The sequence below is a fragment of the Akebia trifoliata genome, chromosome 15 (assembly GCF_017979445.1).
Source record: "Akebia trifoliata isolate Shusen 1 chromosome 15, ASM1797944v1, whole genome shotgun sequence".
Lineage (NCBI taxonomy): Eukaryota > Viridiplantae > Streptophyta > Magnoliopsida > Ranunculales > Lardizabalaceae > Akebia > Akebia trifoliata.
In genome coordinates, this window is record NC_141389.1 from 8,283,380 (window position 1) to 8,295,481 (window position 12,102).

General features: G+C 39.7%; 1 long non-coding RNA gene across 5 annotated transcripts; it reads right to left on the bottom strand.

Moving 5' to 3' along the window:
* Window positions 1-227: 227 nt before the first annotated feature.
* On the bottom strand, window positions 228-11,284 carry LOC147384203 (uncharacterized). Of its 5 annotated transcripts, XR_015173048.1 has the most exons (9): window positions 11,188-11,284; window positions 10,949-11,041; window positions 10,239-10,339; window positions 9,983-10,124; window positions 4,786-5,160; window positions 1,120-1,509; window positions 817-1,038; window positions 666-725; window positions 231-574 (listed from the first exon to the last, which is right to left on the bottom strand). It is a non-coding gene; the product is annotated as an uncharacterized LOC147384203 (long non-coding RNA). The 5 variants fall into 5 exon arrangements; XR_015173046.1 differs by having other exon boundaries at window positions 228-574; window positions 10,239-11,041; XR_015173049.1 differs by lacking the exon at window positions 9,983-10,124 and having other exon boundaries at window positions 232-574.
* Window positions 11,285-12,102: the final 818 nt, after the last annotated feature.

Here is a 12,102-nt window from a genome sequence, read left to right on the forward strand (position 1 = left end):
CATATCTTTCCGTATCACTCGACTATATATGTCTCTCACCATCGAGCCCATGGGTCCCCAAACGGCTCACACCACTCAAAATCAAACTTGAAGGTTTTTTTTGACCCTAATCGCACCCATTACCGTCTCTCGAGAATTCACAAACACTCAACAGGCTTACAAAAGCCCTGATGATCGGTATCATTCCTTGGAGGCCTGTTAAGGCCCGAATCACTCACATACATGATCACAATGAGACAATAAATACTAAGAAACAGATATATGTATATACAAAAGTTTCAAATGTTTACATGAGATGTCTAAATCTAATACAAAATGTCTAAATATCTTGCAAGGTACAAAAAGATCAGGTCGAAGAAGGAGCATCATCTCAGGCACTCTGAGTCTCTGGGATCGCTCCAGAACAAGATCCGGCCACTGCACTAGAGCCGGACACCCCGAAAGAAGGTAGACCGTGCATCCACAGTCACCCCTCCTAATCCGTGAAGAACAGCTCCGCGTCCAGGGCAGCATCCTACTCTATAGTCCCCGTAAGATCAACACCTGGGACAGAGGGACCAATGGAAAGGGAGGCCTGAAAAGAGATAAACAAAGGAAATTAAAATACAGGCAGAGATATATATAGAATATGCAGAAAAATGAACAATCAAAATGGAAATGCTTACCCTGGGAGGTGTCGGAAGGAGTGTAGAGGTACTCGCTCCATCTCGACATCGATGATAATCCTGAAAAGATCGTAAGAGAACCAATCAAAATGGAATGCTCATGAACTACAATCTATGAAACAGAAGAGAAGAGAAACAGAAAGGGACATACCATCTTAGCTTGCAGACGAGACTCTCGTAAGGCCATCTCAAGCTCGAGCTCCTGGATGCGAGCAGCCTGTGCCTCAAGACGAGCCTCCTGCTCCTCGATACGAGCAGCCTATTCCTTCATCTCAGCTCTAGAGGCTCTCTACCGATTCTCCATTTCCATTGTTCTCGCTACCTGAGCCTCGATCACATCGTAGCCCTCACGGAGACGACGAAGATCATCGTCCTGAAAACAAGAACAACGACTAAGTGAGAATGATAAGAAATAGAAAGTTCTAAGAAAAAGAGATAAGGATAGAATGCGTACCGTGACAGCATGTTCCTCTAGTAGGACCCCTCCGATCTCGGTGATCTCTGCTCGAGCAGTGACTGCAGGCATGATACACCCAATGGATGCCTCTCAGAACCAGGCCTGGTAATCACCTGTTTTTACCAGTCCAGCCACATCTATGCCCCTCGCCTGGGCAAAATACTCATCCACCCTCATAACCCCGGAGATAGGCTCAGGTGGAGCGATTGGGATCCGAAGGCCCCCGTCATGCTGGAAAAACAAACGCTCCCCTAAATAGAACGTGTATCTCTGCTCTCCGATGAAGTAGGGGTAGTACTGTCGCCTGGTGTTACGCTTGTAGGCGTTCCTCACCTCCTGCCTCCCGTTGATAGTGCGGGGAAGGTCTCGAAGTGTAACAGAAAATATCTGCAAAAGAAACAATCAGATAACAGATATAGATAGCTTCAAAGTCGAATAGAAAGAAAAGGTTCAAGTACTCATGTCTCAGAGATGACATCGATCAATGTGGGTCCGAGCACTCCTAGGACTACTCCTGATAGCCCTAGCATCTCTAGTGGCCCAGAAGGCGTCCAATGGATAACCCTCGTCAGGATGACTACGGATGGGAAGGTAGAACGAAAAATACATGTGAACAAAACTCTAGGAAAAGAAAGAAAGCATCAGACAATGAACGAAATATTGAGAAAGAAATTGAAAAGAAAATAAATTGAGATATATTTTACCTCAACAAAATGCCAAAAGAAACGTGTGGAGATCCCAGCCCCACGAGGTGTAGTGATCCCCTCTACTACCCGGTCCAAACCAACAAGAATGGTCCCGTAAATCAAACTCCCCTAGTCGAAATCACCAATGTGGTCGATATCGTGCATGACTGAGAGAAAGGTGGTAGAAACTGAAGAATTATCCTCCAAAAAAAAATAGCTGTCGATGAGGAAAAGGAAGCAAATACGGAAAATAATGTCGAAGTCTCTATCTCCAAATCGGACTGATCTTTCTCTATAAGTATGAGGGGCCCCGTCCTCTCCCTTGATCAGCAGTAGGCCCATCAATACATCTGTGCTGATACGCCTTATCTTCCCCACCATGGAGGCAGGGACTCTAGTGATACCCAACAACTCTCCAACCTCCTAAACAGACAGCATGGTAAGACGTAGGGGCTTTCCATCCATAGCAATGCCCATGATCGCCACAAAATCTGAAGGCCTGATACCTATCTCCACCTCTGGCATATGGAATGAATGTGTCGCTCGGAACCACCTCTCCACCATAGTTAAGAACAAAGGGCGATTAGTCCTAAAAGCTAGGATCTGCAAGAATGCACCGAAGCCCACTATTGAGAACTGGGTCCGGATATCATCTGAGAATAGTACAGCTATGGAAAGAAATGCGTTCCACCTACCCCTGAAGCTAGCTAAAGGATAGGGAGTAGGAATATCCAATCGTACCAGCATCGATACATGTCTCCTTAGTCCACGAAGGAGAGAGGTATCTAGTACCCTCTCGCTCTCCTCCTCAGGGATCTCCACCCTGGGAACCTCTCTACCCACTTAGCCAACTCCTACGGCCCTATCTGGCTGACCTCGGCTACCACGTCTGCCTTTTCCACCGCTACCACTGCGAAAATCCTCAACGGGACTACTTTGAGAAGTATTGGCTTCCTCCGCCCGACTACCTAAGGAGGGACCAACAACAGAAGAAGAATTCGACCTTTACAAAAGCTGTCTCGGCCAGCCATACTCTGTCGCTACACCGGACCCCCAAAACAAAACGAGTTCGGGTCTTGGGTCTCGCCTCCTCCTCCTCCTCGTCTGAAGAATGTCTTGATACTCGGATCCTCCGCTCTCTACCCATCTGCAAGGTAATGGGTTGTTGAGTCGACAAAGAAAAGTGTCATATCTGCTTATCTTGAGGTAACCTGATCAACTTAGTCAACCTAGTCAACCCAGTCAACCCAGTCTAAAGCCCAATCGACCCAGTTTCAACCAATTTAACTCAGTCAAACCCAGTTCAACCAAGTCAAACCTAGTGAACCCAGTCTAAAGCCTAGTCAACCCAGTCAACCCCATTTAGCTCAGTCAAACCAAGTTCACCCAGTCAAACCCAGTCAAAACCCAGTCAACCCAGTCTAAAGCCTAGTCAAACCGTCAACCCAATTTAACTCAGTCACACCGAGTTCAACTTAGTCGACCTAGTCTAAAGCCTAGTCAATCTAGTCAACCCAGTTTCAACCCAATATAACTCAGGCAAACCTATTTCAACACAGTCAACCCAGTCAACTCAATCAACCCAATTTCAACCCATTTAGCCCAGTCAACCCAATTTAACCCAGTCAACCCAGGTTAACCCATTATAACCTAGTCCAAAATCCAGCTCAAACCTGGTCTAGCCCACTTAAAAACTCGTAAATTCCAATCCCAATCCCAAACTTCACCTATCCAAATCTTTCTCACCCAACATATCTATCAAATCCCTAAAACCAGTCCGCCTCACCTGTCCAAACTTACCAAAACCTTCCAACTTAATCATTCAATCATTCGCTAACCTAAAAGCCATTCACACATCCATAATGCCCCTCCCAACCAATCAGGCCCATACCCAGGTCTAATTACCCAATCATGCATCTCAACCATGTCAAGATACCATTCAAAGAAAAGAAAAATGTGTGGGTGTCTGAAACAAGTCAAAATATTCCTGCTTATATCTCAAATAAGCAAACAAAAAAAAGCAAAAACAAAAAAGGAAAAGAGAGCAGGATGGATAATAATTCCAAAACAGGAACATGCTAAATAAGAAAAGATGTTCACTCACCTAAACCTCTCCATTCTAGTACAACCCCTAAAAAAATAGTCCAAATGTCAATCCCTTAACCGTCCAAAATCACCCCAAAACCAATCCCTAAAACACCCCTCACTTCTTGCCCAAATTCAGTCCCCAAAAATAGTCCTAATTCAGTCCCCAAATAGTCCCCTTTTTCACCCACTTTAACCATTAACTCCCACACCAAACAGTACCTAAAACCACTCTATTTTTCTCACCAAAACAGTCCCTAAACTATCTCCCTCGTCGCCCAAAACAATTCCTAAAGCACCCTGTTGACCCACCGAAACAAACTTTAAACTAGCTTATCGAACCCCTAAACCAGTCGCAAAACCGTCCATTAACCACCCTTAATCCCTGTCCCAAAACAAACCCCAAGTCCTAAACACTTTTTGTAAACCATCCAAACCATATTCAAATCCCCAAGATTATCTCAGCCATCTCTTCAGCAATACCCACGCCAAAAACAGTCTCTAGAACCACCCAAATAGCAGTCCCTAAAATCATTCATGAGCACTCCATCACGCCTACCAATCCGCTCTGGTGCATCCACATCCAACACCTTCACCATTAACATCCTGGGAAATTCACATCGAAATACACACCCACCAATTCCATAAATCAACAAATCATGCAATAAAATCAATAATAATCAATAAGAGGGGAAGGCAATTCACACGACAAATCAAATATGCTCGTAATACTCAAAGAATAGTAAATATATCACATATAAAGGATGTAAATAAAACAAAAATCCGAAAAAGAAAATGATGTTTACACCCAAGACGAATTCAAAGGGAGTGTTCTCATATCATAAAACAAAACGAATAAGAAAGAGAAATGAGAAACAAAATAAAGACTTACCTCAAACGCATTAAATCGCCCTCGCTAGAAATTTCTCAAAGCTTTAGGTCACCTCCACAAGAGCCCAAACACTCGCAATTGTTCAAAACCAGTCCACCAAGGGTCCAAGTCAAAGAGAAATCAAGAAGAAAAACAGAAATCGCTAGAGAAAGAGAGGAAGCTGAAGAAAAACCAAAAATGAAAGGGTGCACAGGCTTTAAGCGCTTAAAATTCATACTGGTCCGTGTTACCAGTACGGGTAAGGTAGGGTTTGTTCTATCTATGTCACCAGTATGGATAAAAGGAATCATGTCGTATCTGTGTTCCAGGAACGGATGACGCAAGAAAAGGTAAAATCCGTTCTCCAAAAACGGATAAAGCAGGACCAAATGATATCTATATTCGAAATACGGATCAACGTTAGTTCAAAATCAATCGTTCTGAAAGCACGGATCAATCAAAAAAAAATAGATAATAAAAATAAATAAATAAATAATAAAAAAATCAATCAAAAAAAAATCAGAAATATCAAAAGCCCTCTCAAGTTACATTCAATCCTGATTTGTTAAAACACGATTGAAGAAATATCTGGATTTCTAAACCCATCAAATTTTCATCAAATCCAAAATCTCACATGAGCTCCGCGCCATCGAGATCAAGGAATTAATAAGGTAACTATGTCAGACCCCATGCTACAAAAGTCATCAATTCAATCGATAATTTCAAATTCGTGTTTTGCAAAATTTTGTCTAACCCGTGCAAATAGGGGTTTAGTCTATTCTTTGCACGCAATTCCTGTAAAGAAGGGCAGCTGTAGACACCCCAATTTGACCTGGCCCATACTCGAAAGGGCCCAAAAATAGTAATTTTTCAACGAACTTGGCCAACGGGCCTCGAAGGCCCGAGTCATTAAAATGTGGCATTTTTGTCAAAATCAATGCCTCTAAAACCCCCTAAGGGTCTAATGGGCCCACCAAGAGGACTCGGCATACTCCCATCTACCCCGCTCTACTCCTAAAATCCAAAATGTCAAGTTCCAAACAAAATTTGTCGATGGGCCTCGAAGGCCCAAAACGACATTTTTGATCGAACCGATGCTCCTAAGACCTCCCAATGGTCTAAGGGACCTACCAGAGGGGTATGAACTAACCTACACCTTCCTAACCTTCACCACTTCGCCCGGGTATCCAAAAATACCCAAATTCTCGATAAAAGTTTTCAACGGGCCTAAAAAGCCCGATTCGCTAACAAGTGACATTTTAATCAATCTAATAATTTCTAAAAATCCTAAAAAAAATTTAAAAAAATGAAAAAGTGAGACTTGGGATGCCTACCCTTCCTCTACCTTCACCACTCTATCCTCCAAATTCACAAATACCTTAAACCCGTTTAAAGCCTATGAACCCTCAATTTTCCAAAAAAACTAATTTCTCACCTTACCCCCTAACCTAAAATTAATCCCATATCACCTAAACCCTAAAACCTACCTACCCTCAAAAATCCAATCCAAAGCACAACCCTACCCAATCCAAAATAACTTACAAACAATCCCCAAAACTCAAGCCCAACACTACAAAGCCCACAAGACATTATCCACATCCAATTCATTATCCAACCCATAACCCTAACCCATAAACTATCATCCACATCAAACCAATCACCAATTTATCATCAAAAAGTGACACATGGCTTCATCCACACTCACCTCCCTCCTCTAATCACCTAGCCCATAACTTTTCTCTCACAATTCATATACCCACATCACTTCTCTCCAAAATCACCTCAACCCATAACCTAACCTATCTCCATTCTCTAACACCATCAACCACCTACATCACAACCCATATCCTACACACTCTAACCTATCACCATTCTCTAACACTATCAACCACCCACATCACAACCAATATCTCCCACATCCTAACTCATCACTTTCCTTAAAACACTCCAACAAAATCACCTCAACCCATACCTCCTATCATCATCACCAAACTAACCCATACTCTCTCTCTCTCTCTAATCAACCAACCATCATCACCAATCAATTCATCTCATCACCTCATCTCCTCATCCCTTTTAACACATGTCATCATCTCATTATCCCTCCCAAAAATCCAAATACTTAGCCCCTTACACAATCCATTCTCTAAAATCTAAACATATCATCTCTTCAACCAACCTAACACTCATTCTCCAAACAACTTCCTTACATCCTCATTCTCCCCATCAATCATCACTCATCTCATCTTACGAAACACTCTACCCAAATAGATTTGGGTAAGATCCAAACCATTTGGGTCAAAATACAATCCATTTCCTTTATTACACAACTACCCTTACCTCCACTTCAAATTCATATCCTCCACCCCTAAAACCCATGCCATTATCCATTCTCCCAATTCTTTACCCCATTATACCCCCAAGATATTCTTCAAACACTATAAATACCCCTCCCTTCCTTCGAAAATGGGTTACCAAGTCTCACTAAAAAAAAATCTTCTTTACTCTTTAATCATCTCTTCTCCATTCTCACATCAATCTTCTAAAAAAGAAAATTACATTCTCAAGTTTACTAAGGACCTTAGAAGACATTGAAGAAGAAGAAGAAAAGAAAGATTGAAGCTTCAAGGTGGGTTCAACAAAATACCCCCTCTCTCTTTCTCTCTCTCTCTCTCCCCTCTCCACTTCCCTCTTCTATTATCCCCCTCCTTTTTTTTAATTTGTATTTTAGAAAGCCTCTAAGATGCAATGATCCTCCTCTCTTATCTCCAGTAGTTCGGACTTCGGTTTGGTTGAAAGTATAGGGGTTGTAATCCTTTTTGAAAATAAAATCGATTTTAATCCTTAAATCATTTTGGGAAATAGGTATGTGATTCCTTCTCAACTCATGAGAACAAACCCTCAACCTTAGCCAATATTTTTCCAAATCACATGTAATCCTCAAGGCAAAGGTCCATAAGGATCATTTCCATCAATGGAATGATCCTATAATCAAGCCAAAATAAAATCCCTACTTGGGGTACAATCTATCAACACGTGGCACTTTGTTTTTATTTTTGTATTTTCAATTGAAATCGAGTTGAGTTGAGGTTACCACTATTTAGTGAGGAGAAAAGGGTGCCTAACACCTTCCCTTTCTCCAACCGAGTCGCTTACCCCGATCTCGAGGTTGATCGGTTTCTTATCCATCGTGAGTCAATAAAACGTTAAAATATCACTTTTCCAAAAAAATATGCATCGGGTGACCATTCACACCCACTTAAAATATCACTTCGTAGTAGTGGCCCTCGTAATCAAGAATCACATATCTACACTTGGTATGGAGATTTTCAGGAATAGTGAAGAGAAAAGGTTATTCTTATCATAAAAGAATTACCTTGAAAATGTGCTAAAGAGATTCTCCATGCAAGATGCTAAACTAGTTAGTATCCCACTGGCTACACACTTAAAGTTTTCTTCTGTTCAATGTCCAGACACTGATGAAGAGAAGAAGCATATGGAGAATGTCCCTTATGCCAATGTCATTGGATCTGTCATATATGCCATGGTCTGTTCAAGACTTGATATTGCTCATGCTGTCAGCAATCTGAGCAGGTATATGTCCAACCCAGATAGATAGCATTGGGAAGGAGTGAAATGGTTATTGAGGTACTAGAAGGGGTCCTCGAGTGTAGGATTGAGGTTTGGAGGAAATAAAAAGGAGTTAGGGTTGGTTTTGTTGATTATGATTTTGCTAGATATGCAGATAGAAAAAGGTCTACAACCGGTTATGTTTTCACCGTAGGTGGAGGTCCAGTGAGCTGGAAATCACAATTTCAGTCTATACTGATGTTGAATACATTGTAGCAACAAAGGCTATAAAAGAAGGGTTGTGGTTACAAGGTTTGATCAAGGAGCAGGAAGTCACAGAAGCAAAGATTGTTTTGTGCTCAAACAATCAAAGTGCCATTCAACTTTGCAAGAACCCAGTATTCCATGAAAGAACAAAGCATGTTGATGCAAGGTTCCATTTTATCAGAGATGTGGTGAGCTCAGGACAAGTCAGGTTGGAGAAGATCTCAACTGCTAACAACCCTACAGACATGGCAACTAAAATAGTTCTACTGAACAAGTTCAGTCAGTGCTTGGAATTCATTTAGATGGAAGGAGGCGAGTGATTAAAGCAGCACACTTAACACTGCCAACATCTACTAGAATTTGAGAACCAAGGTGGAGAATTGTTAGTTTGGTGGTTCACAAACTAGCAGCTGCCATGTGTGACTAACGGTTAAGTTAGTTTTATGAGATAATTGAATTGACCGTTAAGTTAGTTAAGTTCCTTTTCTTGTTCTTGATCGGTTAAGGACAGGTTGTTTTCTTCTGTTGTATTCTCATTCCCTTAATCTATTAAAGGGTCTTATATGTATCATTGTGAGTATCTAATTTCATATGAGAGCTTTGGGTGTAAAAGGGTTTCGGGAAATGAGGTTTTATGAGTGTGTTTCAAGGTTCTTGCTCTAAGAGTCCTGTTTGGCCACGGAGAAAGTCTGTAATAGAGAGGTGTGTGAGAATTGTACTACTTGAGGGTGTATTATCTTGGTTCTTGATAGTGGATTGGTGGTGTTAAGCCTCCCGGAGACGTAGGATTCCAGTTTCGAATATGCACCTTGTAAAACCTTGCTATGTTGTCTGTTCTTGTTTTCCTTACTTGAGTGGTTCTGTGTTGATTGAATTCTCATGTGTGGATTATTTTTAATCCAACAGAATAAGTAGGTGAAAAGTCCATTGTAACATAACATAAATCATATTAGAACACGTACATATTCTAAAGAAGATGTGCATTTTTTATTTTACTTAGGTAAAAGTGAAGTTGATTCAAGGGGGATTTGAACCTAGTATGTGGGAACAACATTCTACATGTGACTACAGGGCAAACGTAAAATATACTTCTGTTATTCTCAGCTTAAATAAATGAATCATGTAGACACATTGCCTTAGCTTAACATAACAACCTCCCAGTCTTTCAAACAAGAATACCAGTTACATTAAGTGGCTACACATAACAACCTCATAGAGTTAAAACGAAAAAAAAAATTAGTTATTAAATGTTTTTATACCTTGTGCATGAATGCCTGTGAAATATTTCTAGATAATTATTATTCTTTTCCCTTATGTTTTCTACATATGAATATAAATTTGACTAGGTCAAAAGAGCAATTACTAATTGGTTGACTTCAACCTTCACATTGAGGTCATCAACATTTTCCCGCTCCTCAGGTCTTTCCTTTGCATTGAGGTCATTTCCAACTCTACCCTTTTTGTAATAATGATGTAAACAGTTTTTGGGGACCATGATAAGTTGAATTATCGAATAGCTGCATCTATTATAATATATGAAATAAGTCCCACAATAATGCCCATACAAATACAATATAACAAGGACATTATATAGAAAAACCAATAACTAAGGAACAATATGAGGGAAGAAATAATACCTTCACAACTGTAGGTTCGCATACAAAGTTGGCAAATGAATCTGAAATTCCACCTTTGTTGATATCCACCCCATAGCTTGAATAAAAAATTTCTTTTTCTTCTGTTTTCACAACCAAGATTTTGATTATAATACTTTAAATGATTGTCCTCCATAGTCAAGTTGTTTCCTCCCCAAATATCCAAAGCTACTTAGCCAAGAGTACTTGATCCATCACTTATAGAGTTTTTTAACGAAGTCCAACCCTCCATGCTCCTAGTCGGCGTGTTGTTTTCCTTGTGGACTATCAAACAATTCTTCTTTTTTACTAGATACTTTATTTTGATATCTCATTAAGATTCAAGAACAATAAACAAATTAGTGTGAATCACACCACAAGTCTTACAAATCTCCCCTTGTTCATGACATCTTCCATAAATCGAATTCCCTTCAAACAAATCCTTGATCATTTTAGTTATAATCATTTTCTCTTGAAATAATATTAAATTAATAATAATAATTAAAAGCTATCCAGATTTTAAATTAAATTTTGAACGTACAATGAAGAAGTATTTTCTCAACTACACAACACTGAATTTAGATCTCAGCTCAATAATTACTATATTAAGACGATTAATCCAAGTCAAATGCAAAAAAATTAATTTCAAAAGTTCAAATTCAGAATCAGAAATCACAAAATAAATTGAAGCCAAGCACGATTCGATTACATACCTGCTCCATGTTCAACACGGCGTAATCTATGTAAATCTAGCTCCAAGAAGAAAGATCAGAAACAATTATCTTCAAATCTCTACAACTAATCCTCTACAGATCATCAAAAAAATAAAAAATTTGGGGAAAATTAGGGTTCTTAATGCAAAAAAAAAAAAGATCGAAATTACAGATTAGAAATTATCGAAATTATCGAAGAGAATTTTAAAACGTGAAAAGCAATAAAATGAAAATCTAACCTGTGAGAGAGTGAGATGTGCCTTCTTAGGGTTTGACAGTTGACATGGTGGCACTCTGAGATTTGGGCTAAATCTCTCTATAAAGAGCTACGATGTAGATCGAGAGAGATCGATCGAGAGGAGAGACTGAGAGAGCGATTGAGAGAGAGAGATGAGATCGAGAGGTCAATCGAGAGGTCGATCGAGGGAGCGCCTGAGAGTGAGAGATCGAGAGAGAAACTAAGACAAAAAGAGACGAGATAGAGAGGTCGATCGAGAGAGAGATTGAGGGAGCGAATAAGAGAGAGAAAGAGAGAGATGAGATCGAGAGGTCGATCGAGGAGCGATTGAGAGAGAGAGAGAGACTGAGAGAAAGAGAGTTTGGTTCGTTCCAATAAAATGAGACGGGAATTTATACGCTTAAAGCACCATTAAAACGGCTTTAAAAGGTAAACCGGTTTAATACCGTTTTTAAATAGAAACGACTTAATGCCGTTTTAAATGGTTGTTCCTATTTTACAATTTTTTTGTAGTGGGGGTCTAGAACTCAAGACCTCAGCTTCCTGAGACGTTGTATTGCGCATCTAATAAACCCGCCTTGGGCGTTTTTTTTTTTACCATTTGAAACCAAATTAAGTTATATATTCACCATAAATTAATCTTCACAATCTCTAATAACTAATAGGACTTAGTATTTCTAAATTAAGCAAATTGTTATAATCCATAACATGATACTTGTTACAATTTAATTAAATTTCCTACACAAATAGTAGTAATACGTAACATATTGTTATAAAAGATGATGTTGTATGTATAAGTTATTTTTTTTCTTCCATATCTCAATTAAAAAAAAAAAAAGGAACTGTAAATCTTTTGCATCGCAAAATTAAATCAAATACAAGAAATTATTTTCCTGAGATTGACTAGTGGCAAGTA